Here is a 27,907-nt window from a genome sequence, read left to right on the forward strand (position 1 = left end):
AACCTACCTAAGGAGACAAAAGACCTGTATGCAGAAAATTATAAGACACTGATGAAAGAAATTAAAGATGATACAAACAGATGGAGAGATATACCATATTCTTGGATTAGAGGAATCAATATTGTGAAAATAACTATGCTACCCAAAGCAATCTACAGATTCAGTGCAATCCCTATCAAACCACCAAGGGCATTCTTCACAAGACTAGAACAAAAAAATTTCACAATTTGTATGAAAACACAAGACCCCGAATAGCCAGAACAATCTTGAGAAAAAAAAACCGAGGTGGAGGAATCAGGCTCCTGGACTTCAGACTATCCTACAAAGCTACAGTAATCAAGACAGTATGGTATTGGCACAAAAACAGAAATACAGATCAATGGAACACGATTGAAATCCCAGAGATAAATCCATGCACATATGGTCACCTTATCTTTGATAAAGGAGGCAAGAGTATACCATGGAGAAAAGACAGCCTCTTCAATAAGTGGTGCTGGGAAAACTGGACAGCTACATGTGAAAGAATGAAATTAGAACACTTCCTAACACCATACACAAAAATAAAGTCACAATGGATTAAAGACCTAAATGTAAGGCCAGATATTCTAAACCTCTTAGAGGAAAACATAGGCAGAACACTCTGTGACATAAATCACAGCAAGATCCTTTTTGACCCCCCTCCTAGAGAAATGGAAATAAAAACAAAAATAAACAAATGGGACCTAATGAAACTTAAAAGCTTTTGCACAGCAAAGGGAACCATAAACAAGACGTAAAGACAACCCTCAGAATGGGAGAAAATATTTGCATATGAAGCAACTGACAAAGGATTAATCTCCAAAATATACAAGCAGCTCATGCAGCTCAATATCAAAGAAAGAAACAACCCAATCCAAAAATGGGCAGAAGACCTAAATAGACATTTCTCCAAAGAAGATACACAAATTGCCAACAAACACATGAAAAGCTGCTCAACATCACTAATTATTAGAGAAATGCAAATCAAAACTACAATGAAGTGTCACCTCACACCGGTCAGAATGGGCATCATCAAAAAATCTACAAACAATAAATGCTGGAGAGGGTGTGGAGAAAAGGGAAGCCTCTTGCACTGTTGGTGGGAATGTAAATTGATACAGCCACTATGGAGAGCAGTATGGAGATTCCTCAAAAAACTAAAAATAGAACTACCATATGTCCCAGCAATCCCACTACTGGGCATATACCCTGAGAAAACCATAACTGAAAAAGAGTCATGTACCACAATGTTCACTGAAGCACTATTTACAATAGCCAGGACATGGAAGCAACCTAAGTGTCCATCGACAGATGAATGGATAAAGGAGATGTGGCACATATATACAATGGGATATTACTCAGCCATAAAAAGAAACGAAGTTGAGTTATTTGTAGTGAGGTGGATGGACCTAGAGTCTGTCAGACTCTTACAGAGTTAAGTAAGTCAGAAAGAGAAAAACAAATACTGTATGCTAATACAGATATATGGAATCTAAAAAAAAAAAAAAAGGTTCTGAAGAACTTAGGGACAGGACAGGAATAAAGATGCAGATGTAGAGAATGGACTTAACACAGGGAGGGGCAAGTGTAAGCTGGGAAGAAGTGAGAGAGTGACATTGACATATATACACTACTAAATGTAAAATAGGTAGCTAGTGGGAAGCAGCTGCAAAGCACAGGGAGGTCAGCTCGGTACTTTGTGACCACCTAGAGGGGTGGGATAGGGAGGGTGGGAGGGAGACGCAAGAGGGAGGGGATATGGGGATACATGTACACGTATAGTTGATTCACTTTGTTATACAGCAGAAACTAACACAACAATGTAAAACAATTATACTCCAATAAAGATGTTTTTTAAAAAAAGAAATACATCAGTTACCTTATTGTACCGTATATCAACCTGTGTTATTTATTTATATATTAGATATATAAAATATATGTGAATCAATGTGTATATATATATATATATATATATTTGCAAATATAATTAGGACTTTCAAAAAAAAATCTTACTGAATTAAAATGACAGGAGGAAATGCAGTAAAGGCAGGTCAGAACCAGGTTGGGAATGGCCGTACACATCAGACTAAGGGTTTGCAAATTAATTCTGTAGTCAATACAAAACAATTGAAGAGATGGAGCCTGGGGGATCTTATGGAGTTGAGAAAATTTGTGGTAGCAGCATTTTAGATTCATTATAATGTAAGTGAAATATCCGAATATAATCAAATGAAATATTCTCTTATCTAAAATACTAAAACTTGTGAATGTAATTATTAGATTTTTTTTTGTAAACAAATGTGTTAATACAGAGATAATATTTATCCAGGGCAACCCAACAAGACCAGAATCCTGTCCTTAAATCTTCATTTATCTCTGAAAGTTCTGAAAGTGAACTATATTAACAGATTAGAAGATTCAGCCCGTCAATACTCTTCTTTGCTAATAGGATCTGGCCTCCATGTAGAAAGTCGGTGAGCTAGGCTAGATTCTGCCACCAAGTTCTTTAGCGCAAACCAGAGGCAGATTTGGCTCTAAACGTGACCCACGAAACATGACTATCATTAGAGAAAATGTGTCCCTTGTCAGCGTTAGACTAGCCTGGACCTTCTCAGACAGAGGCAAAGTTCACATCAACATCTGCATCAAAGGAAATAATTTACAAAGAAGGAAAGAGCAGAGAGCTGTAGATAAACGACTCTTCTTTCTCCTAAGAAAGAAATACTATCACTATGACCTAAAAAAATACTGTTAAATGCGGCTGTAAAATATTAATAAACAGAAACGTCAGTTAAATAGAGTTGGGAGCCAGAAGGAGGCGCTCTCATGCCCTAACGATAGCACAGCCCAACAGGAAGATGAAAGACTCCTTTTGTTTCCTGGCAAGGACTCAGCAGGTGAACAGCCATGGGCTCTTGGTTTACTGTAGCCCTCCCATCTTCCTTTGCCCTCTATAAGGGTTCTCCTGCCCTTGCCATGCGGGGACACATGCAGCTCACCATGGTGGCAGACCCAGCATTGCAGTTCTCTGCTGATCCTGAGTAAACACATCCTTGCTGGAGAAATATCTGGCAGGTCAACGTGGTCAATCTAGAAGTCTTTTTTAGGACTGAAAGTGAAAGAGTTGTAAGACTGGGGGTCTTTCTTTGAGAAACTTCCCCCTGCAAATTTTTTGTCCTGTCTTTAAAGTGTTTCACAGCCAGTCCTGGGAAATTTGGGGTCTATTTTTTTCCTTTTCTTTCATGGGAGGAAATGAAGTGAGTAATGGAAGGTCACACCCCTGCTTTATAAGGTTTATACATGTTATTATTTTCTTGGGTGCAGAACTGACTAGAAATTTACAAAGAATGGAGGAAACAAAATATAGGGAATAAATAAGAGATTGGAATCTGGAGCTAAATGGCCTTGGGGTTGAATCCCTTCTGCCACTTGCTGTGTAACTTTGAGAAAGTTAATTAGCATCTTCAGGCCTGGCTCTTCATCTGTTAACTGTGGCCACTGCATAATAACTCCCTGATAGGCCTGTTGCCAACCCCACAGGGTGTGTGTTTTGTCTCTTTGCACTGATGGATCCCTAGTACCTACAGCGGCAACAGAGACACTCAATGAATATTGGTCAAATGAATTTAAAGAAATGCTTAGCAGAATGCTTGTAAAATGTAAATGGCGAGATGGATATTAACATCTATTACTTTATTATACCTTATGAATAATACCAGAAATAACAGCAAAAATACCTCTTTTTAAATGTGAGTAGAATGCTGTCAAATTTTTACTACTATCTGTAATGCTGGCACCTTGTTTCAGATGGATAATTCAAGGAAGTATATATCTCTTCCTATTTTATTAAAATATTTGAGTAACATATATTGAATTTCATTAAATTTCCTTTCAGAATGAAAATAAAGTTTTTCTCCTTTAAAGAGTTCTTTCTTTCCTCCTTCCTTCATTCCTTTCTTCCTCCCTCCCTCCCTCCCTCCTTTCTTTCTTTCTTTTTCTCTTTCTTTCTTTCTATATTTCATCCCTATGATTCATTTATTTTGTAACTGAAAGTTTGTACCTCTTAATCTCCCTCACCTATTTTACTCACCCCTCTCTCCCTTTAAAGATTTCTTAGAATTGTATCATCATCGCATTATTATAATAAATCTTATGTATTCATTAGTAGTTCTTCTAATGTAGTACCCTATTTTATTTGACGGTATTATATTTGATGGCTTTGTATCTCCTTTTAAAAATAGATATGACACCTACAAATTTTCCTAAGATTTTAAGATTTCCCTATCAAGATTACACTAATGGGCTTCCCTGGTGGCACAGTGGTTGAGAGTCCGCCTGCCGATGCAGGGGACATGGGTTTGTGCCCCGGTCCGGGAGGATCCCACGTGCCGCGGAGCGGCTGGGCCCGTGAGCCACCGCCACTGAGCCTGCGCGGCCAGAGCCTGTGCTCCGCAACGGGAGAGGCCACAACAGTGAGAGGCCCGCGTACCGCAAAAAGATTACACTAACAACAAATTTTGAAGCCACTGATATTCCTATGCTCAAGGACAATTTAATTATTATAGTGTTGTCTGTTCTTAAAGATTGAAAAGAAGTTGTCTATAGAATTATCTTTGTCTTATTTCTTGATAGGTGGTCATTATTTGACAGTGTTTTCAATTTACCCTAAGAAAAACATTTGGTTTATTCTGCTTTTCTAACTCTTATTTCAATTTTGAGTTTATAATTCCTAGATAAATCAAAGGTGAACAAAATTGACTATCTTTAAAAGAAATCACAATTACATTTATAATCTTTTCTTACTTTAATGATCTTTTATAGTTGTAAAATGGGATTTTTTTCTTGAAAAATTATTGACAATTGGGTCAATGAAGGCATATGAATATAAAGAGAGAGGGAGGCTTGAGTACATGTGATGTGGTCCAGTCTGAAGCTTACGAGATGCTTCACATTTGAATATTCATTCCATTCACTTTGATCTAGTTTCCATGGCTCTCATGGACTAAAAACGTTTTATGTGGTAAATTACTGATAGTATTATATCTTCAGAATCTTTTTGATACTAAAAGATCTAGTAAAAAGTATTGTCTTTCTCAAATTTCGGTCTGCTCCAAGACAAAGCATACGTTGCAGCATATTTTTAATACATGTATATGGGAAAGATATTGAAGTCAACACATATTCATTGGCTGATTATTGAGTGCAAAAAACAATATATGAATCAGGAAATAACAAAGAGTAAAGTACACCCTGTTGTCATAGATTTTATATTTTTAATCAAGGGAATGAGATGACTGTCTAACGGCTTTAATGCACGGCAGAAACTGACGTATCCTACAAACAAGATTTTAACAAAACGTATCGGCAATACCAAGCAAACTGTTGGAAAAGTGAAGGCCACAGAGGAAGAAATGTGTGAGAAAATCCAGATTAAAAGTGAGAGCAAGGTTGGAAATTGAGATCCAATGGGACACAGCTTAAGAAGAGTCTTTAGTCAGCTGCGGGATGCAGAAAGAAGTGTTTTAGTGCATGATCATACAAGAGAACTATGAGCTGCAGGATTTTAGGTTGATAATGGGAATGGCCAGAGTGTTCAGTGGAATGAGACTAGGGGGGAAATCCGAGATGTTCGCACGCAGTGATAATGCGGTTCAATGTGCGATTGGTTCTTTAAGGGATGGATTATGATGGAAAGCAGATAAAGCTACTATGACTTTCCTTGTTTTCGAATGCAGGCAAAATAGCACTGAGGGCAGTTTCTCTGCTTAAGTGATTCAGAACTAACGTGAGTTCAGCAATAGCTATTGAATCAATTGATTAATGCAATTTAAGAATCAATCCATCGAATTAAACCTGTTAAAATGAGTTGAACTTTTAAAAATTAACAATGGTTGAAAATTGGGGTGGAGAGTATTACCACTACCAACAACACCAAAAAAAAAAACCCTTTGATTTTTAAATAAGATCTTTTGGAAACATTTTTACCCTGAAATGTTAAGCATTTTAAGAGAAAGAAACATATACCAAAGAGGCAAATTGATATCTTATCTATTATTTTAAAATAGAATACACTAGATTTTTAAAGAATACCGACTTCTTGGGTAATTGTACGAGTTTATAAATGAGGCTTTTTATGTTCTTTCCGCAGAGCAGGAAAGAGGATCTGCAGCTTGTACGCGGCTGTTGACCTTTAATAATAAGTATTTAATTGGCTGTCGTATGTACAACCTAATGAACTAATGCACATGTATTATGAGACATGAAATTCTGACACCCACCTTCCTTCTGCTCCACAGCAAAAGAAATATCTAAGTTCTTTTTAAATCAGTAAGCCAAGGATATTGAAATTCTAAAGCATTTGGAAAATTTCTTGCTTTTGAATCTTGATATCCCATAGGAAGATAACTTTCTTCTAGAAATATTACTAATCTTCTAGATCAATTTTTGAAAATCAGATGGGCCATATTACATCTTTATAAAAGATTTAATACATAGGTATAAATAAGCAAAAGTCACTGGAAAATTGAAAAGTGTAGCCAATCGGTTGTCAGATTTGTCTAGATAATATCTTATGAACTGTTTGAAAGTTTTCTCCTAGGGAATTTTACTTTTGAGTGAATTGTCTAAATTGACTATATATGTTGGTGTTTTAGTGGCAGATTTTAGAGTGTATCCTGGGGATTCCGTGGGAGAGTCCCTCAGACACCTTCAGGGCTCATGAGGTCACAGTTATTTTTATAATAACTATAAGACTTTAGTCGCCTTTTTGCTCATTCTCTTATGTGTGTACGGTGACATTTTCTAGAAGCCAATGACCTACTGTCACAACAGATTAGGTACAGAAGCCAATATAAGATTATAGCTATTTTCTATTAAGCAGACATTAAACACATTTACAAAAACTATAAAACAAGGTCAATGTTCTTACTAATTTCTTTGTTTTGGGGGAATCTATTTTTCATAAAATGTTATTTATATTCACACATAATTTTTAATACTTCTTTTAAAGGAATTAATAACTTGCCCAAAGTTGCAGAGCTAGTAAGGGGCACAGTTAGGATAGGAACTGAGCCACTAGACAGGCTTGTGTGTTTACCATCCAACCACCAGATTCTGCTGCCTAAAAGAAAAGAATAAAAGGAAAGGAAAAAAAAAAAAGATTGTGTAGTGTTTATGAGATACCATTTTATTTTATTTTATTCCTAAAATGTTAATTACTAATCACTCCGTACTTCAGTTTACTATCTTGAAAATAATGATGTCAACACTACTTAACTCATAGGACATTGTTAGTATTAAATGAGTTAATCTATGTAGAGATCTAAAAACAGTACAAATTAAGCTCTGCATTGGTGTTTGCTAGTATTAGTATTATTGTAATTGCTATTGTTTCTTAAAGAATCTATTGTCTATTTACTTTTGTTAAGTTGATTCCTTTTTGATAGTATTACAAAATGTTTCATTTAATTGAATGCTAATTACCTAATCTTTTATAAATATTTAATATAATTAATTGTAATTAATCAGTCTCTATAATAAAAGCACATTTTAATACATATTAGGAAGGATTAAACTAGCTAGACATGATGATTTTTATGTGAGATAACATATCAGTCCCTAGAAGGTGATAAAAAAATTTGCATAGTCATTCACTAAGTGTCCAGTCTGTATTTGTTTATGGAATAAATAAAATATAATCACATGCATTCTCAAGGGAGCTTAATACTTTTGCTGAACCATGTTTATCCCTGGGCTCCTTTTTGTCCTAACCATTCCTGCCACCACTGCTGCACTGCGTATCTCTTGGTTTCTGACCTACTGCTTCTCTGCTTACACTGTTTGGATGGGCTGCCTGGGAGAGCATTTCAGCCATATGCATGGACCTGGGAGCAGAGGAGTCAGCTCTCCTGGGGCTTGTCAGGAGCCCCAAAATCCTTACCTACAGCTCCCCAGCACACCTGGATGGGCTGTCTCTCCTTCTGGGTTTTGTTCTTCCCTATTTCCTGACATACCTGTCTATACCTGCCTCAGGTTCTACTTAGTGGGAAAACCAAGCTAAGAAAATGTCAAATGGAGAAATTGTATCTGTCTAAAACACCTCAAGGAGGGTTTTTTTGGTTTGTTTTTGTTTTTGTTTTAAAGACATTTTATGAAAGCTAAATCCAGAAAACCCAGGTCCAATTAGGAAGAGTAGTATTTTTTTTTATTAATTTTAGTTATTTTTGTTTTTGGCTGTGTTGGGTTTTCGTTGCTGCACGTGGGCTTTTCTCTAGTTGTGGTGAGCAGGGAATTCTCATTGCAGTGGCTTCTCTTGTTGCAGAGCACAGGCTGTAGGCTTATGGGCTTCAGTAGTTGTGGCACGCGGGCTCAGTAGTTGTGGCTTGTGAGCTCTAGAGCACAGGCTCAGTAGTTGTGGCCACTGGCTTAGCTGCTCCGCAGCATGTGGGACCCGGCCCAGGGCTTGGACCCATGTCCCCTGCATTGGCAGGCGGATTCTTAATTGCTGCACCACCAGGGAATCCCGGAAGAGTAGTATTTTGTATGGAAAGTCCAATAGGTAACTTTCTCCAAGAGAGGTGATTAACACGCAGCCATCCTCCCCACTGTGGACAAGGAAGCAGATCAAAAGTGGGGAAATGGCGACAGAATTAAAAGAAGTGAGGAAAGTGATCCAATAGCATCTTATCCTCCAAGTGGCATTAAAGCCTCAATTATGAAGAAGGTCCTCATGAAGCTGGGCGAGCTAAACCCATCCCTGCTCAGCAGGTATAGATGTTCAGTGAGGTACGTTTCCAGCATTTTAATTTCACATATCTATGGCTTCCTTTTCTGTTCCTGTAAATTATTTTAATATCATAGAAAATGACATAAATAAAGGGGAGAAAAGGGTAAGAGGAAACTTTTGCTATTGATGTAAATGTTCATTATCTTGGTTGCTGTAATGGTTTCACAACTGCCTTCCTAAGTCAAAACTTATCAAGTTGTGTATGTTAATAGGTGCAGTTATGTCAATTAACTCTCATTAACTCTGCTTTAAAGATTAAATTAAGTCAGACAGAGAAAGAAAAATATTGTATGATATCACTTTATGTAGAATCTAAAAAATAAAACAAACTAATGAATATAACGAAAAAGAAACAGACTCACAGATATAGAAAACAAACTAGTTGTTACCAGCAGGGAGAGGGAAGAGGGAGGGGAAAGATAGGGGTAGGGGATTAAGAGGTACAAACTATTATGCATAAAATAAATAAGCTACAAGGATGTACTGTACAACACAGGGAATGTAGCTAATATTTTGTAGTAACCATAAATGAACTACAACCTTTAAAATTGTGAATCAATAAGTTATACACCTGTAACTTATGTAATATTGTACATCAACTATACTTCAATTGAAAAAGGAAAAAGAAAGATTAAATTGGGATTCTTAAAAAACGATATATGAAGTAACGTTATCTTCAGATAATAGATATTAGTATATTCTTATTTTTCCATATTTCCTTTAAATGTATGTTTAATAAATTGAAATATTAGTTTTGAAAATGGAAATTTTCAATAAATTGGAAATAGTAACAAACACAGCTAAAGCTCCATTTCCCTAAATCCTTTCTTTTCCCATCTTGCACAGTAACCATTCCTGAAGTTGCTGCTTATGATTTCTGTGTATATTTTGTAATATTATTATATATGAGTATATCCATAAATAATGTATGATGTTTTTATAAATTAGATTATAAATCTGTTCATTTACTCGGCATATGTATATTGTATGTCTCCTTTGTATCAGGCATTAGTCTAAGCAATTGATATAGAACAATAAACAAACCAGAAAATTATTCCCACTCTCACCAAACGGAAGCAGCCTGAAAAGTGGCCATTAGGAAGAGATGAAAGTTTGCCTCCTGGCAAAATTCAGATTAAGGGTGTGGCCTTTCCATCTAAACCCATTGGTTTAATTACCCATTAAGTTTAACTTCGAGAGAAAAAGAGGTACAGCAGAGCACAAAAGCCAAGTTTGAGACCTAAGAGATTAGGTTTACTTAAGATCTTTTGTTATAATTAATTGAAGGGAAGAGCACAGTCAGGGCTAAAAGATGGGCTAAAGGGCCAGTGAGTCTTCCCCTTATCAGTTCAGTGAGATTTGACAGATGCTGTAGACTGACACGTGATTGACATATTCCATCTTCTGAGGGGCAGTTTTTATTATGGTTATCCTGGCTTTTTTGCCTTTGTCTATTAAGGTGTTTGGAGGTTAGAATCACTTGTCTTTTAGAATATAGGTTGTCAGACAAAGAAAAGCTACATTCACGCTTGGAGGAGATAATTGCAAGTCCCTTAAAGATGAAATTTGAGTCAGACATGTTCAAAGAGCAGGTAAGGAAAAGATTTGGGGAAAAGGAAGGCCAAAACAGCCAGTGCAAAATCTTCAAAGGAAAAACAAAAGTTGGTTTCTTTGAAGAATAAAAAAATATTCAGGGGGGCAGGAGTACAGGGAACAATGAGGACAGAACAAAATGATGACAATAGAGGTAGAGGTTTCACCTGCTATTGTCGATGAAAAATTAATCAGTCAATCTAAGAAAGAGTTGGAAATATTTATTCAAGCCAAATTTGAGGATTATAATCTGCAGAGCATCTCAGAAAGCTCTGAGAACTGTTCCGCTGGTTAGAAATCAAGGCACAGTTACAGAGGTTTTTTTGAGACAGAGGGCTGTACATCAAATGACATAGTATTGACAATTTACATAATCCAGATCTAAGCGTCATCCTGGTGGGTCATGTGACCCCTTACATGATCAAGAAGGAATGTTATCTATTAAGGAGTTGCCTTGTTGATGCTAGGAGAACGTTGCTGTTTATGGTTGAGCAGGTATTCCTGCTGATGGGGGAGGTTTGGTCTATGTATAAGGCAGGTACAACAATGCACAGTGCAGGGAGAGGGGAGGCCAAATTTTTATGTTTAAATTTTTCTTGTTTTGCCACAAAATATGAATTTTATTTCACATTATAAAAGGAGTTTAAGTTTCATTTGTGCAAAGAAGAGTCACAAGAAACTTTTAAGTACAAAAGTCTAGTTGGTGTTGTGTGGGGAAATGTTTTCTTTTTTTTAACATCTTCATTGGAGTATAATTGCTTTACAATGGTGTGTAAGTTTCTGCTTTATAACAAAATGAATCACTTATACATATACGTATGCTCCTATATCTCTTCCCTCTTGCGTCTCCCTCCCTCCCAACCTCCCTATCCCACCCCTCTAGGTGGTCACAAAGCACCGAGTTGATCTCCCTGTGCTATGTGGCTGCTTCCCACTAGCTATCTATATTACGTTTGGTAGTGTATGTATGTCCATGCCACTCACTCACTTTGTCACAGCTTACCCCTCCCCCTCCCCATATCATCAAGTTCATTCTCTAGTAGGTCTGCGTCTTTATTCCCGTCTTGCCCCTAGGTTCTTCATGACCATTTGTATTTTTTCTTAGATTCCATATATATGTTTTAGCATACGGTATTTGTTTTTCTTTTTCTGACTTACTTCACTCTGTATGACAGACTCTAGGTCCATCCACCTCACTACAAATAACTCAATTTCGTTTCCTTTTATGACTGAGTAATATTCCATTGAATATACGTGCCACATCTTCTTTATCCATTCATCTCTTGATGGACACTTAGGTTGCTTCCATGTCCTGGCTATTGTAAATAGAGCTGCAATGAACATTGTGGTACATGACTCTTTTTCAGTTATGGTTTTCTCAGGGTATATGCCCAGTAGTGGGATTGCTGGGTCGTATGGTAGCTCTACTTTTAGTTTTTTAAGGAACCTCCATACTGTTCTCCGTAGTGGCTGTATCAATTTACATTCCCACCAACAGTGCAAGAGGCTTCCCATTTCTCCACACCCTCTCCAGTATTTATTCTATGCAGACTTTTTGATGATGGACATTCTGACCGGTGTGAGATGATATCTCATTGTAGTTTTGATTTGCATTTCTCTAATGATTAATGATGTTGACCATCCTTTCATGTGTTTGTTGGCAATTTGTGTATCTTCTTTGAAGAAATGTCTATTTAGGTCTTCTGCCCATTTTTGGATTGGGTTGTTTGTTTTTTTCATATTGAGCTGCTTGTAAATTTTGGAGATTAACCCTTTGTCAGTTGCTTCATTTGCAAATATTTTCTCCCATTCTGAGGCTTGTCTTTTCATCTTGTTTATGGTTTCCTTTGCTGTGCAAAAGCTTTTAAGTTTCATTAGGTCCCATTTGTTTATTTTTGTTTTTATTTTCATTTCTCTAGGAGGTGGGTCAAAAAGGATCTTGCTGTGATTTATGTCATAGAGTGTTCTGCCTATGTTTTCCTCTAAGAGTTTGATAGTGTCTGGCCTTACATTTAGGCCTTTAATCCATTTTGAGTTTGTTTTTGTGTATGGTGTTAGGCAGTGTTCTAATTTCATACTTTTACATTTAGCTGTCCAGTTTTCACAGCACCACTTATTAAAGAGGCTGTCTTTTCTCCACTTTATATTTTTGTCTCCTTTATCAAAGATAAGGTGACCATATGTGTGTGGGTTTATCTCTGGGCTTTCTATCCTGTTCCATTGATCTATATTTCTGTTTTTGTGTCATCACCATACTGTCTTGATTACTGTAGCTTTGTAGTATACTCTGAAGTCAGGGAGCCTGATTCCTCAAGCTCCATTTTTCTTTCTCAAGATTGCTTTGGCTATTGAGGGTCTTTTGTGTTTCCATACAAATTGTGAAATTTTTTCTTCCAGTTCTGTGAAAAATTCCATTGGCAGTCTGATAGGGATTGCATTGAATCTGTAGATTGCTTTCAGTAGTAGAGTCATTTTCACAATGTTGATTCTTCCAATCCAGAAACATGGTATATCTCTCCATCTATTTGTATCATCTTTAATTTCTTTGATTAGTGTCTTATAATTTTCAGCATACAGGTCTTTTGTCTCCTTAGGTAGGTTTATTCCTAGATATTTTATTCTTTTCATTGCAATGGTAAATGGGAGTGTTTTCTTAATTTCACTTTCAGACTTTTCATCATTAGTGTATAGGAATACAAGAGATTTCTGTGCATTAATTTTGTATCGTGCTACTTTACCAAATTCATTGATTAGCTCTAGTATTTTTCTGGTAGCATCTTTAGGATTATCTATGTATAGTATCATGTCATCTGCAAACAGTGACAGCTTTACTTTTTCTTTTCTAATTTGGATTCCTTTTATTTCTTTTTCTTCTCTGATTGCTGTGGCTAAAACTTTCAAAACTATGTTGAATAACAGTGGTGAGAGTGGGCAACCTTGTCTTGTTCCTGATCTTAGTGGAAATGCTTTCTGTTTTTCACCATTGAGGATGATGTTGGCTGTGGGTTTGTCATATATGGCCTTTATTATGTTGAGGTAAGTTCCCTCTATGCCTACTTTCTGCAGGGTTTTTTTTTATCATAAATGGGTGTTGAATTTTGTTGAAAGCTTTCTCTGCATCTATTGAGATGATCATATGGTTTTTCTCCTTCAATTTGTTAATATGGTGTATCACGTTGGTTGATTTGCATATATTGAAGAATACTTGCATTCGTACGATAAACCCCACTTGATCATGGTGTATGATCCTTTTAATGTGCTGTTGGATTCTCTTTGCTAGTATTTTGTTGAGGTGTTTTGCATTTATGTTCATCAGTGATATTGGCCTGTAGTTTTCTTTCTTTGTGACAACCTTGTCTGGCTTTGGTATCAGGGTGATGGTGGCCTCATAGAATGAGTTTGGGAGTGTTCCTCCCTCTGCTATATTTTGGAAGAGGTTGAGAAGGATAGGTGTTATCTCGTCTCTAAATGTTTGATAAAATTCGCCTGTGAAGCCATTTGTCCTGGGCTTTTCTTTATTGGAAGATTTTTAATCACAGTTTCAATTTCACTGCTTGTGATTGGTCTGTTCATATTTTCTATTTCTTCCTGGTTCAGTCTCAGCAGGTTGTGCATTTCTAAGAATTTGTCCATTTCTTCCAGGTTGTCCATTTTATTGGCATAGAGTTGCTTGAAGTAATCTCCCATGATCCTTTTTATTTCTGCAGTGTCAGTTGTTACTTCTCCTTTTTCATTTCTAATTCTATTGATTTGAGTCTTCTTCCTTTTTTTCTGGATGAGTCTGGCTAATGGTTTATCAATTTTGTTTATCTGTTCAAAGAAGCAGGTTTTAGTTTTATTGACCTTTGCCATCATTTCCTTCATTTCTTTTTCATTTATTTCTGATCTGATCTTTATGATTTCTTTCCTTCTGCTAAATTTGGGGGGCTTTTTGTTCTTCTTTCTCTAATTTCTGTAGGTGTAAGGTTAGGTTGTTTATTTGAGATGTTTCTTGTTTCTTAAGGTAGGATTGTATTGCTATAAACTTCCCTCTTAGAACTGCTTTTGCTACATCTCATAGGTTTTGGGTCATCATGTATTCATTGTCATTTGTTTCTAGGTATTTTTTGATATCCTCTTTGATTCCTTCAGTGATCTCTTGGTTATTAAGTAATGTATTGTTTGGCCTCCATGTGTTTGTATTTTTTAAAGATTTTTTTTCTGTAATTGATATCTAGTCTCATAGCATTGCCATCGGAAAAGATACTTGATACGATTTTAATTTTCTTAAATTTACCAAGGCTTGATTTGTGACTCACGATATGATCTATCCTGGAGAATGTTCCATGAGCACTTGAGAAGAATGAGTACTCTGTTCTTTTTGGATGGAATGTCCTATAAATATCAATTAAGTCCACCTTGTTTAATGTATCATTTAAGGTTTGTGTTTCCTTATTTATTTTCATTTTGGATGATCTGTCCATTTGTGAAAGTGGGGTGTTAAAGTGCCCTACTATGATTGTGTTACTGTTATTTCCCTTTTTATGGCTGTCAGTATTTGCCTTATGTATCGAGGTGCTCCTATGTTGGGTGCAAAAATATTTACAATTGTTATATCTCCTTCTTGGATCGATCCCTTGATCATTATGTACTGTCCTCCTTTGTCTCTTGTGATAGTCTTTATTTTAAAGTCTATCTTTTCTGATATGAGAATTGCTACTCCAGCTTTCTTTTGAATTCCATTTGCATGGGATATCTTTTTCCATCCCCTCACCATCAGTCTGTATGTGTCCCTAGGTCTGAAGTGTGTCTCTTGTAGACAGCATATATATGGGTCTTGTTTTTGTATTCATTCAGCCAGTCTATGTCTTCTGGTTGGAGCATTTAATCCAGTTACATTTAAGGTAATTATCAATATGTATGTTCCTATTCCCATTTTCTTAATTGTTTTGGGTTTGTTATTGTAGGTCTTTTCCTTCTCTTGTGTTTCCTGCCTAGAGAAGTTCCTTTAGCATTTGTTGTAAAGCTGGTTTGGTGGTGCTGAATTCTCTTAGTTTTTGTTTGTCTGTAAAGGTTTTTATTTCTCCATCAAATCTAAATGAAATCCTTGCTGGGTAGAGTAATCTTGGTGGTAGGTTTTTCTCCTTCATGACTTTAAATATGTCCTGCCACTCCCTTCTGGCTTGCACAGTTTGTGCTGAACGATCAGCTGTTAATCTTATGTGGATTCCCTTGTGTGTTATTTGTTGTTTTTCCCTTCCTGCTTTTAATATTTTTTCTTTGTATTTAATTTTTGATAGTTTGATTAATATGTGTCTTGGCATGTTTCTCCTTGGATTTATCCTGTATGGGACTCTCTGTCCTTCCTGGACTTGATTAACTATTCCCTTTCCCATATTAGAGAAGTTTTCAACTATAATCTCTTCAAATATTTTCTCAGTCCCTTTCTTTTTCTCTTCTTCTTCTGGGACCCCTATAATTCAAATATTGGTGCATTTATTGTTGTCCCAGAGGTCTCTGAGACTGTCCTCAATTCTTTTCATTCTTTTTTCTTTATTCTGCTCTGCGGTAGTTATTTCCACTATTTTATCTTCCAGGTCACTTATCCGTTCTTCTGCCTCAGTTATTCTGCTGTTGATCGCTTCTAGAGAATTTTAAATTTCATTTATTGTGTTGTTCATCACTTTTGTTTGCTCTTTAGTTTTCTACGTCCTTGTTAAATGTTTCTTGTGTTTTCTCTATTCTAGTTCCAAGATTTTGGATCATGTTTACTATCATTATTCTGAATTCTTTTTTAGGCAGAGTGCCTATTTCCTCTTCATTTGTTAGGTCTGGTTGGTTTTTATCTTGCTCCTTTAGCTGCTGTGTGTTTCTCTGTCTTCTCATTTTGCTTAACTTACTGCGTTTGGGACCTCCTTTTCACAGGCTGCGAGTTCGTTGTCTGGTGTCTGTCCCCAGTGGCTAAGGTTTGTTCAGTTTGTTGTGTAGGCTTCCTGGTGGAGGGGACTAGTGCCACTGCTCTGGTGGATGAGGCTGGATCTTGTCTCTCTGGTGGGCAGGTCCACGTCTGGTGGTGTGTTTTGGGGATGTCTGTGGCCTTATTATGATTTTAGGCAGCCTTTCTGCTAATGGGTGGGGTTGTGTTCCTGTCTTGCTAGTTGTTTGGCATAGGGTGTCAGCACTGGAGCTTGCTGGTCGTTGAGTGAAGCTGGGTCTTGGCGTTGAGATGAAGATCTCTCGGGGATTTTTGTCATTTGATATTATATGGAGGTGGGAGGTCTCTTGTGGACCTGAAGTTGGCTCTCCCACCTGAGAGGCACAGCCCTGACTCCTGTCTGGAGCACCAACAGCCTGTCATCCACAAGGCTCAGAATAAAAGGGAGAAAAAAAAAAAGAAGGAAAGAAAGAAGATAAAATAAAATAAAGTAGAATAAAGTTATTAAAATAAAAAATAATTATTAAGAAAAAAAAATTTTAAGTAATAATAAAAAAAAAACGGACAGACAGAACCCTAGGACAAATGGTAAAAGCAAAGCTATACAGACAAAATCACACAGAGAAGCATACACATACACACTCACAAAAAGAGAAAAAGGGAAAAAAATATGTACATTTTTGCTCCCAAAGTCCACCTCCTCAGTTTGGGATGACTCGTTGTCTGTTCAGGTAATCCACACATGCAGGTACATCAAGTTGATTGTGGAGATTTAATCCGCTGCTCCTGAGGCTGCTGGGAGAGATTTCTCTTTCTCTTCTTTGTTCTCACAGCTCCCAGGGCTCAGCTTTGGATTTGGCCCCGCCTCTGCGTGTAGGTTGCCTGAGGGCGTCTGTTCTTCGCTCAGACAGGGCGGGGTTAAAGGAGCCGCTGATTGGGGGGCTTCGGCTCACTCAGGCCAGGGGGAGGGAGGAGCACGGAGTGCGGGGCGGGCCTGCGGCGGCAGAGGCCGGCGTTACGTTGCACCAGCCTGAGGTGCGCCGTGCGTTCTCCCGGGTAAGTTGTCCCTGGATCCCGGGACCCTGGCAGTGGCGGGCGCACAGGCTCCCCGGAAGGGGGTGTGGATAGTGACCTGTGCTCGCACACAGGCTTCTTGGTGGCGGCAGCAGCAGCCTTAGCCTCTCATGCCTGTGTCTGGGGTCCGCGCTTTTAGCCGCGGCTCGCGCCCGTCTCTGGAGCTCCTTTAAGCGGCGCTCTTAATCCCCTCTCCTCACGCTACGTGAAATAAAGAGGGAAGAAAAAGTCTCTTGCCTCTTCGGCAGGTGCAGACTTTTCCCCGGACTCCCTCCCGGCCAGCCGTGACGCACTAGCCCCTGCAGGCTGTGTTCACGCCGCCAACCCCAGTCCTCTCCCTGCGCTCCGACCGAAGCCCGAGCCTCAGCTCGCAGCCCCGCCCGCCCCGGCGGGTGAGCAGACAAGCCTCTCGGGCTCGTGAGTGCCGGTCGGCCCCGATCCTCTGTGCGGGAGTCTCTCGCTTTGCCCTCCGCACCCCTGTTGCTGTGCTCTCCTCCGCGGCTTCGAAGCTCCCCCCTCCGCCACCTGCAGTCTCCGCCCGCGAAGGGGCTTCCCAGTGTGTGTAAACCTTTCCTCCTTCACGGCTCCCTCCCACTGGTGCAGGTCCCGTCCCTATCCTTTGTCTCTGTTTTTTCTTTTTTCTTTTTCCCTACCCAGGTACGTGGGGAGTTTCTTACCTTTTGGGAGGTCTGAGGTCTTCTGCCAGCGTTCAGTGGTGTTCTGTGGGCGTTGTTCCACGTGTAGATGTATTTCTGATGTATCTGTGGGGAGGAAGGTGATATCCCCGTCTCACTCTTCCGCCATCTTGAAGCTCCTGGAGAGTTGTTTATAATGGGCGAGAACGGGAGCCGGGAGACCGGTTGCAAAGGTAATGTAACAGTTCTTGAGAAGAAACATGGTAGCTTTGATGGTGGGAGCAGAGAAAATGGAGAGAAATGGAATAAAATGTGTTACTCAGTTGGCTCTGAGTGATGTGGGGAAAGAGAGCATACGTGTAGGTTTCTGGCTTGAGCAAAATGTTGCTGGTGTTTATTAAAACGGGGAATGTCTATAGCAGTAAGGGGCACAGGCACTAGAAATAGTAGAAAGCAAGAGCGCTGTTTTGGATAGATTAAATGTGAGACTCTTCTTAAACACTGAAGTGGAAATGTCAAGTAGATATTTTGGGAATTTTTAGCACTAGTCTCATGGTCTGTAAAGCCATGCATCTCGATGCTTTCACTTGTGGGAAAAATATAAATAGAAAAGAGGAAAAACCTCAGATAAAAAGTGCAGGATACTCTAATATTTCGAGTTGGATAAAAATAGCTTGATAAAGTCTCCAAAGTGAGTAAAAGGAGTATGGAGGAGAAAAATCAAAAGGAAAAGAAATACAGCAAAATGTAATCCCTCAGAAGCAGAAGCATTTTGAGAGGGACGGACTGGTCCAGTAGGAGGTGCTGAGAATCTGAAACCAGAACTACCAAAGGGTCCTTGTGTGGGCAGCCAGGAGAGAATTGATGAATCAGTTACAGAGTTTCTGTGACTTGCAAAGGTCAGGAACCAGATCGGAGATGGCTGAGGAGAGGGTGGAAAGAGGGAGACAGACGACGCAACTTGTGTGGACAGACTTTCCTGTAAGCGGAGCAGTTGATAATTCAGAGACATTTGGGGTCAAAGGTAGTCTTCATGTAGTAGATGCTAGAGCATGTTTTATGTGCTCATAGTAAAGTCCTAGGAGAAAGGAAGGGTGGAAAGAAAGTTTTTGAGAAAGTGAGATAAGTTGGAATTCAGATCTCAGAAGCAGTGGTTTGCCAAAAAGGAAAGCAGGGGCCCTTGTACTGAATCAGCAAGAAGGAACGCAGTACGGAATCTAGGATGTTGGGTTTGGATGTGGGAAGATGAGGGCTTTCTTGTCCTTGGAACACATTAAAGGTTAGATGGTTTCCAGTTATTTTCTCATTCAGCTTTAGCCTTTTTGCCAATGAACACGCATGTGTGCAAACACACACACACATACACACACCAGTATTCATTACCACTAAGCTTTTGATTGATGTCCTCCTTGTTTTATAATTGGTTTGGTCACAATCAATTGATTATTTTTACTACAAAGGTTTGTACAAATCTCTCCAGGGGCAAAAATTAGAAAGGCAGGAAAGTGAAAAAGGTCTGGACATGCTCTGTGTGATAGACAATATAGTACACCCAGAGCACGTTTAGAAGAAAGGTATTTTAAGTTATCTAAAATATATTGTAAAATTTTAAGTATCTATTAGCATTGAAGATTTACATATTTGAAATTAAAATGACAGTGTTTTTTAATGCAGATGGCTTGATATTGTACACTTTACTCAAGCAATGTTATATGTGCAAATAAGAGTTTAGGCATGATGGGTGCCACCCAAGAACCTAAGTGTTGAATCACTTACACTGTGATCAGCTGATGTTTGGGGACTGTCTGGGCTTCACACAAATGAAAGATTAGAGAACAGTATTCAATTTGTTTTCAGTCAGACTCCACTGTCCCTGTCTGCAGATTGCAAAGCCCCCAAAGGGAGCAAACGCTCTATTTGCCGGTTCCAGTTGGGAAATTTTGAGTTCTTTCACAGCTGCTTAAATATCTGGAAGCCTCACTGGCAAATGTGCATTTAATCATTGAGTCAAATAATTAGTCTGAACATTAAAGGATTTCACTCTTCTTTTTGTTTTTATTTTTTTAATTAACTGAAAATGTAAGTGAACAAAGCCAAGGATCAGGCTTTATTTTTCCTACTGCCCGGGGGCACTGAAGGATTAGGTTCCTACTGTATAACAATCTGTGTGAGAAAATGGAAAACAACAGTCAAGAACAATGCAAATCTTGAAAAATAAAAATAAAAACCATACTTGATATTGTTAGGAATAATAACCATTTAACAACATTAAATTGCTTAGCAAACCTTTCTTTGTAGCTGGTTCAAGATTCAAAACAATTTATAAAATGCAGTGGGGTTGAATAGGAACAAATCCAAGACATGACATTATGAATTATGTAGGTGCATCTGGGTGCCTCCCACACCTGTCAGCAATCATTTCTGTATATTTTAGGTATGCTTTTTCTTTAAAGATTTGCAGAAAAAGTATAGCACATTTCTATCTTCATATGTTCTTATTAAGGACAGAAGTTTGAAATCTCTCTTAGCCTAAATCTCATTTGCAAATTTGAATAATGAAATAAATTTTTGGCCTTGGAATGGTTTTATAATGTTAGGGCAATTTAGCATTTATAAAAGACTAACTGACTTGATAGTAGAATCTATTCTTCATGTAGAAACATTAGATTAAGTGTTTATATGGTGGTATTGTAAAAGAGCATTGGCACAGAGGAAAATTAAAAAGAACCCCGAATTCTCCGAACCAATTTATGGTTTGATGAAAGCAAGTTCTGTGTTTTCACGATCTTCAACGATGTGAGTCTTTCAAGCGGTATTCTGTCATCAGGATCGAAAAGGCTATGTTACATGGTATCTAGACTTTTAGGCCAGTTTGGGGACCCAAACATTTTTCTTAACAATATTTCAATTGAAAATAAAACCTAAATGGTAAATAACAACCGCCATTTAAACCGCAATCTAGATCTAAATGTGGATTGCGTTTACAGCCTTACGTCTGTAAGGCTACATGTATTTTATTTTAAGCTAATTAATTATAAATTCATTCATTACTCATTATGTACTGCCTCAGTGCCTGGCTGAGTCGGCTGATATCACTGCCTTACTTACGATAAAATTTTGCATATCAGCACTGCCATCAGCTAATATTCTCATCATCATATTGACCATCACTCAACCCACATGACAAGTCTGCACTCAGTTTAGGTTTGGGAGCTATGGCAAGATGAATAATGCCTGCCACATGTGTCCACTTCCTGATTCGTGGAACTTTGGAACATGTTACCTTCTATGGCGAAAGAGACTTCGCAGGCGTGTTTAAATTAAGAATGAGGCGATGGGGAGGTTATGCTGGATTGTATAGGTGAACCTGGTGTAATCACAAGGGTCCTTATTAGAGGAAGGCAGAAAGGTTAGACTCAACAGAAACTACGCTATGACATTGTGCTGGCTTTGCAGATGGAGGCGGGGGGAGTATAAGCCAAGAGATGCAGGTGGCCTCTGGCAGCAGCAAGAGCTCCTGACACCAGCACGTTAGGGCTTCAACACAGGAATCTGGGGGAGACACAAGCCTTGAGTCCGTAGCACTACGATAACATTTTTAGTGCTCACGTCTGTCAGGCGTCAAACCCGTTCACGTGTCAACAATGCTAAGGTGTTTGGAAACTCTGAATTATTTTTCTTACTATTGATTCTTATCTACTGTCAGCACTTTCTGTGGACTTCAAATATCACATCATGGTTGTCAAAGTACAAAGTTCACCTATTGCCCCATTCCCTTTATAATTTGCCCAGGCTCCATTCACATGAAACAACAGTGAGTGAATAATTTGGTATTTTCATCATTGGATGGAAGGTTATTTGACTTATGAAGCTCATAGGCCAATCTCACTGAGTATTTCTCTGAAATCTTAAAGTGTAAGTTAAAACATTCCCTTAATCCTTTCTTTTTGTTTTTTTTAAATACAAGCTGTAATTAATTCCTTTACATAAGGCTTAGTGCTTCCCAGAAAATAACGGAAAATTTAACAAAAGGAGAAATGTTACCCGGAATGTATAATTTCTTTCTTTAAAGCATTTGTAAATAGTCTGCTATATTTTAAGTAGGCAGTAAACAAAGAATCAAGATATTTTTGGTAGCTGAGAATTTTTAGGTAGCTTTTTTTTTTTTTTCTGGCACGTCCGAGTACAAGATCTACAGAAAAATACTTGTTGAAAAACAATTCAATGTTTTCAAAATTGTTATGTGTATTATTGTAGCGAAGTATAAGTACTGCATTGTACAAATATTTATTTTTCTTTATTTGCTCCTTGTTACTTCATTCAAGGTATTGCTTCTTTAAAAAGATTGCCAAACTTTAGTGAAATAAAGAATCATTACCTTTTTAAAACTAAGATGTTGAGAATATCCTTAAAGTCCGATTATTTTCTCTCTTATATCCAAAATTACTGAGATTTTTTTCCTCCCAGTCCTCTAAGAAATTTTGTGTGTTAAACTAAATCTATTAGTAATTACTTTTACTTGTATGAACCATTCTATATACCTCATTTTGCCTATTCCTAAGCATTTAGTTTCAGACTAAATAACTCAGATATGGTAGCCTCAATACAGAAAGACAAAAATAAGATAATGATTTGGTATTGTCTTTACCTGTGTCCATGTCCATTGTACAATGTCATGATTCCTGGAACAACTTGGGCCCCCAGTAAATATTTTGTGAGTGAATGAACGAATGCTGACTTTAGGAACTTGTTTTGATCTGAACGATGAACATTCAATGTCCTCAGAAGACTCTAAAATTCTCTGGCTTCTTCTATCATCTGAAATTCCCTGGCTTCTTCTATCACCTGCACCTGAGTTGACAGACTGAATTCAATATTATCAATACTTAATATTACATTGGCTCTGAATATTGTCCACCTTGTGCATTTCACAAATTTAAATAGAAAATTTTGTAAGATTTGAAAAGTCACAAAATTGGCAATCCTAACAAACTCTTGTTTATATTTAAGATGACACATCTAAATAAAACTCTGTTTTCCAGGAATACCCAATCTATAAAAAGCTCTAGAGATTACTATTGCCAGAAAGAAGAAATCTAAAAAAAAAAAAGGAGAGATGACGTCTGTAAGCCACAAGATCAAGAACACCTTACAATGATTCTTAGAGGACCTAGTCGGTAGGGAGGATAAGATGAAAAAGTATACATTCACTTTGGTTATACTGAAATAATATTTAAAATTCGTGTCACATAATAGTAACATGATTTTTGTTTGCTAATTGTACTAGTAATAATACTAATATTCATATAATGTTATTAAGTACTTCTATGACACTTATCTTTTATTTTGAACATATAAGCTGAAAAAATTAGTGTATGCATTTGATTAACTATATTATGCATTGAAAAATAGTACATTGTAAATATATACATATTTATAAGTATATATATTATATAAGTATATTATATAAATATATATAAGTATATATTATAGAAATATATATGTATATATTATATATAAGTCTATATATGTTATATATATATATATTCTCATAGAGTCTTTCTGAAAACTCAAAGTAATACAAAGACATTTTTACAGAATTAACTAATAATATGGAGACATACTTAAAAACATAAATTTACAAGTAAGCATAATATCTAAGTTAATGACCAAATAAATAAACTAAAAAGTAAATAAATAAAAGTTAATGACCAGAAGTCCTATTTGTTATAATAACACTCATTTTACAAATGTTTTTGAGAGTTAATTTTGAATGTGTCTCCTTATCCTTATTTAAGAAACAAGGGCGTGACGGAGGTCTTGCCATGAATTTGGTTCATGGCCTCAAGTAGAAAATGAGTAGGCATTACTTCCCTGATTTTACTGTCAGATAATTAGCTTTGGTTTTACTGTTCAACATGAATACCTTCGGACGTCACATCTCATTCTCACTGTTTTTAATGAATCATGCCACACAGTTTTTGGATAGAATGTAATAAATTATAGGGTATGGCTTCTGGCCAACAGAACATTGCCTTTACTTATTATAAGACACCGTCATTAGTAGATCCTTCTGGGTGTTATTTATCCACCGCCCACTGCTGAGTCCTTAATCACAGCATTTTTGCTTTCCTTGTTCTTGGAAGGAGACAAAAAAAGTCAATTCAAGGTTTGTAAAGAATGTTCTCTGGTCATGAGGCATTTACCCCTTTCTTCTTTTCTGCATATTTTGTTATCTCTGCAGAACACAAACAGAATTGTTTTTGTTTCGTTTGCAGTTATTACTTGCTAAGTTCCACTGTCTACTTGGCTGCTCAAAACATAAGAAAGATGGAATTTTGCCTGAGAGTTTCGAATCCAAGTGGGAAAAAAGAATTTTCCATACCACTGCCAGATCTCATGTGGGAAAAGGTAAAAATAATTGTGTGTTCTTCTTTCCTGGAGAGATATGGGAGTTTGATCTCCCTGCTAAAACCCTGCACATGCATTCCGGCTTAGTCCATACTGGATGGTGGCAGTGTTTGTTCCTCTTGGCGGCACACAGGGCCAAAAGACCAATGCAAACTTGTGGCACCCAAAGCTAAGTTAAACAGCAACAATAAAACTAAACATCTGATTACATATTCCCTTGTATAAGCCCTTTGGCCCTTTGGCCTCATCCACGCAAGGGTATGTCCACAGCTGTTTGCATAGCTGAGCTACATTAAATGATTTTCCCGTTAATTCCTCTTCCTTGGTCTCTCTTTCTCTTTTGTGGTTGCCTTGTGTCGGCTTGGCTATTTAACTTTTTATCCTATCCTTACTCCTTCATGCAGAAACTCTTGCCTGTGCAAGTGTGCTTTATCTTGCTTTCTGGCATTATTCTGACTTCTGTGGTTATCTTTACAGATATTGTTTAAAAACTAAGAATTGCTTTGCTAGGATAATATTTTATATTTCTATAGCTCTTCCAAGTCTTTTCAGGTCCTTTTAACATGTATCCTACCCTTACATTCTCAATGCCACCCTCTGAGGTAACTTCCTAGACCTCTTCAGAGTAGAAAACTCATAAATGAAATAAACAACGGTGATGACGATGACAATACCCTCATTTAAAAAAACCCTGTTACCTAAGAAATGTTCTTCTGTCAAACAGATGTGAGTGAGAGCAGGAGAGGGGATTTAATGGAGATGCTTTATGGCGATCTGGCTACAGAACAATTTTACTTCCTCCTGATGTATTTCATGTTGAATCATAGGATGACACATCCTTGCACAAAATGATCTAGTGCCTTGTTGTAAGAATTGTGGTTGGAAGGCTGTGCTGATTTTTGTGAATTAGTAAAGTGATGAGACACTAAGAAGGTTAGATTATAGTCCCAGAAGAGGTGACCCTGACACATAGGGTAGCAAGAATCATCATGAGGGCTAGAGAAAATACTCATAAAGGAAAGAGAGCAATGTTAAAAACATGAAGGAAAAGCAAAGGAGGAGTACAAGATATAATTTCTGAAAACTGCATTGTCTATATTTTGTTTACATATTGACTTTAATGCATGAGGTTGTTTCTTCCGGTATTCCCCCCCCCTACTATTTTAGGCACCCCCTCTCTTCCTGTGTAACAATTTCATTAAGATGAACAAGGTATAGGTAAAAGGCAAAATGCAAATCAACATTTGTCGCTCGATATGACATCTTGGTCTCCATCTTCATTGTTTTGTTTTGTTTTTAGGAACTGTATCATTTGGAAACTACCATTGCAGTTTATCTGTTTTCTATATTTACAAACCGATTTTATAGACCAATACTGTGGGTAATTGAGTGTGGACTACAAGAAGGAAAAATCATATAATCATGAACATAACACATGAACAAATGTCAGGTTTTCTGAAAATAAGGAAAACGGAATGATACTTGTCTAAAAAAAGAAAAGCATTTGGCAAAAATTGGATGACAGGGTGAACTCCTAGATTTAAATTTTAAAAATGTAGCTTGGGAATTCCCTGTTGGTCCAGTGGTTAGGACTCTGTGCTCTCACTGTGGAGGGCGTGGGTTCAATCCCTGGTCCGGGAACTAAAATCCTGCAAGCTGCAAGGTGTGGCCAAAAAAAAAAAGTAGCTTTTCCATGATGGCCTGAGGCAAGTTACTTAATACTTCTTTACAACCTGAATAATATTTCAAGAATGTTATGTGTTTCTCTCTTCCTCATCTCAGGATGGGACTCAGGACCTTGTCTTGGGATTTGGGTTTTCCCTTGGAAGAGTGAAAGCCATTGTTGTTCTCATACCCAAAGGCAACTTGAAAGGGATAGACCTACTATCTCCTTCATGGACCCTGTGTAGTGGGAGATGCTTCGGGTTGACTGACTCTCCAGAATCTTTAGATATGCAGAGGTTAAGAAGCTGAAGTGAAGAAACCCTCATGAGAGATTTCCATTAGTGCTTTATTCTCTCTACCAGTTACTTGGTCAGATTTTAGCACTTCAAAATGCTTTTAGGATAATTATCAATATCTCCTTTGCTCTTTACCTTTTCAAAGATGATAAATAGACTCAGAGATTTATGGAAACATCTAAGATTATTTATATTGTTTGCCATTTGGCATTATATGGTAAATATATGTGCTATGGACTAGATGTTTGTATTATCCACCCTCTAACCTCAGAAATTCATATGTAAAAGCTTAAATCTCCAGTGTGATGGACGTGGGGTCCTTGGGAGGTAATTTGGCCATGTGGGTGGAGCCCTCCTTATTAAAGAAACGAGAGAGAGAGGACCATTCTCTGCTCTCCAACAAGTGAGGGCACAAGGAGAGGAAGAATGTTTGCACACCAGGGGGAATGCCCTCACCAGACAGCGACCTGCCAGAACCTTGATCTTGGGAAATAAATGTTTGTTGTTTAAGCCACCCTGCTATGGCAATCTGTTCTGGAAGCCCAGACTGACTCAGACAATATGGAAAAATGTTTATTGTGCATCTACCATATGTCTCACACTTAAGACATAATGATAACAGAAGGAACACTAAGATCCACGAAGAATCCTACACATTAGGGAGAAAGTAAAAGGTATTAATCAAATAATCATTCTGTAAACACGAAAATCGCAAAATCAGATAAATGTTATGAAAAAACTCAGTGAGTGGTGTGAGAACATGTGAATTGGTTTGGTGATGAGGGGAGGGAAAGAGTGGAGTTGGGATCTGAGGCAGTGTGGGTGGGGAGATAGAAAGGCAAATAGCAGATAGAGGTGATGCTTTTCTGGGATCTACAAAAGGAAAAGAAGTCACCTGGGAATCACAGCGCAGGGACTCAGGGATTCCAGCAGATGGAACAGCAGATGCAAACACTCACAAGTGGGAAAAAACAAGGCGCTTTTGAAAAACTTAAAAAAAAAAAAAAGACCTATGTTTTGGGTTTGGGGAGGAAAGAGAAGGAAACTGCGGGTGGTGATCTGAGATGAGGAAGCAGGACATGGCTCATCAAAGGTTCCTAATCTGTCCTTTAAATAATTCTGGGGCACCACTCATCTGATACATTAAGGAGAGCATATGTAAGAGGAAGCATTGCTCAAGTGTTTCGTGTAGAATTTTAACTACCTCAGGAGTCTGTTCCGTAGTCATAAAATAAAAAGAAAATTATATTTTATGACTTTTATAAGTATCATATGTGGATTTTCTACTACATAGTAATTTTAAAAACTTATGCTTGGTGAGCAGAGTATGAGTCCCACTGTTTCTACAACAGAAATACATTTGGCTCTCAAACACATATAATTTAAAAAATTTTTTTCATTAAATTTTTTTTTTAAATGTCTAACAAGTTTACTTTAAAAAACTGCCTGATTGATATGGTTTTAGCTGGATGGGTTCGTATGCATAAAAACAAGCTAGCTACTTAATAGTTGCGGT

The 27,907-nt window shown here is 37.6% G+C and overlaps 1 long non-coding RNA gene across 1 annotated transcript; it reads left to right on the forward strand.

Annotated features, from left to right (window-relative positions):
- Nucleotides 1-17,200: 17,200 nt before the first annotated feature.
- LOC307197369 lies at nucleotides 17,201-26,366 on the forward strand. The gene is made up of 4 exons (XR_013831397.1): nucleotides 17,201-17,366; nucleotides 18,042-18,252; nucleotides 23,062-23,196; nucleotides 24,298-26,366. It is a non-coding gene; the product is annotated as an uncharacterized lncRNA (long non-coding RNA).
- Nucleotides 26,367-27,907: the final 1,541 nt, after the last annotated feature.

The sequence above is a fragment of the Stenella coeruleoalba genome, assembly GCF_951394435.1.
Source record: "Stenella coeruleoalba genome assembly, chromosome: 14".
NCBI lineage: Eukaryota > Metazoa > Chordata > Mammalia > Artiodactyla > Delphinidae > Stenella > Stenella coeruleoalba.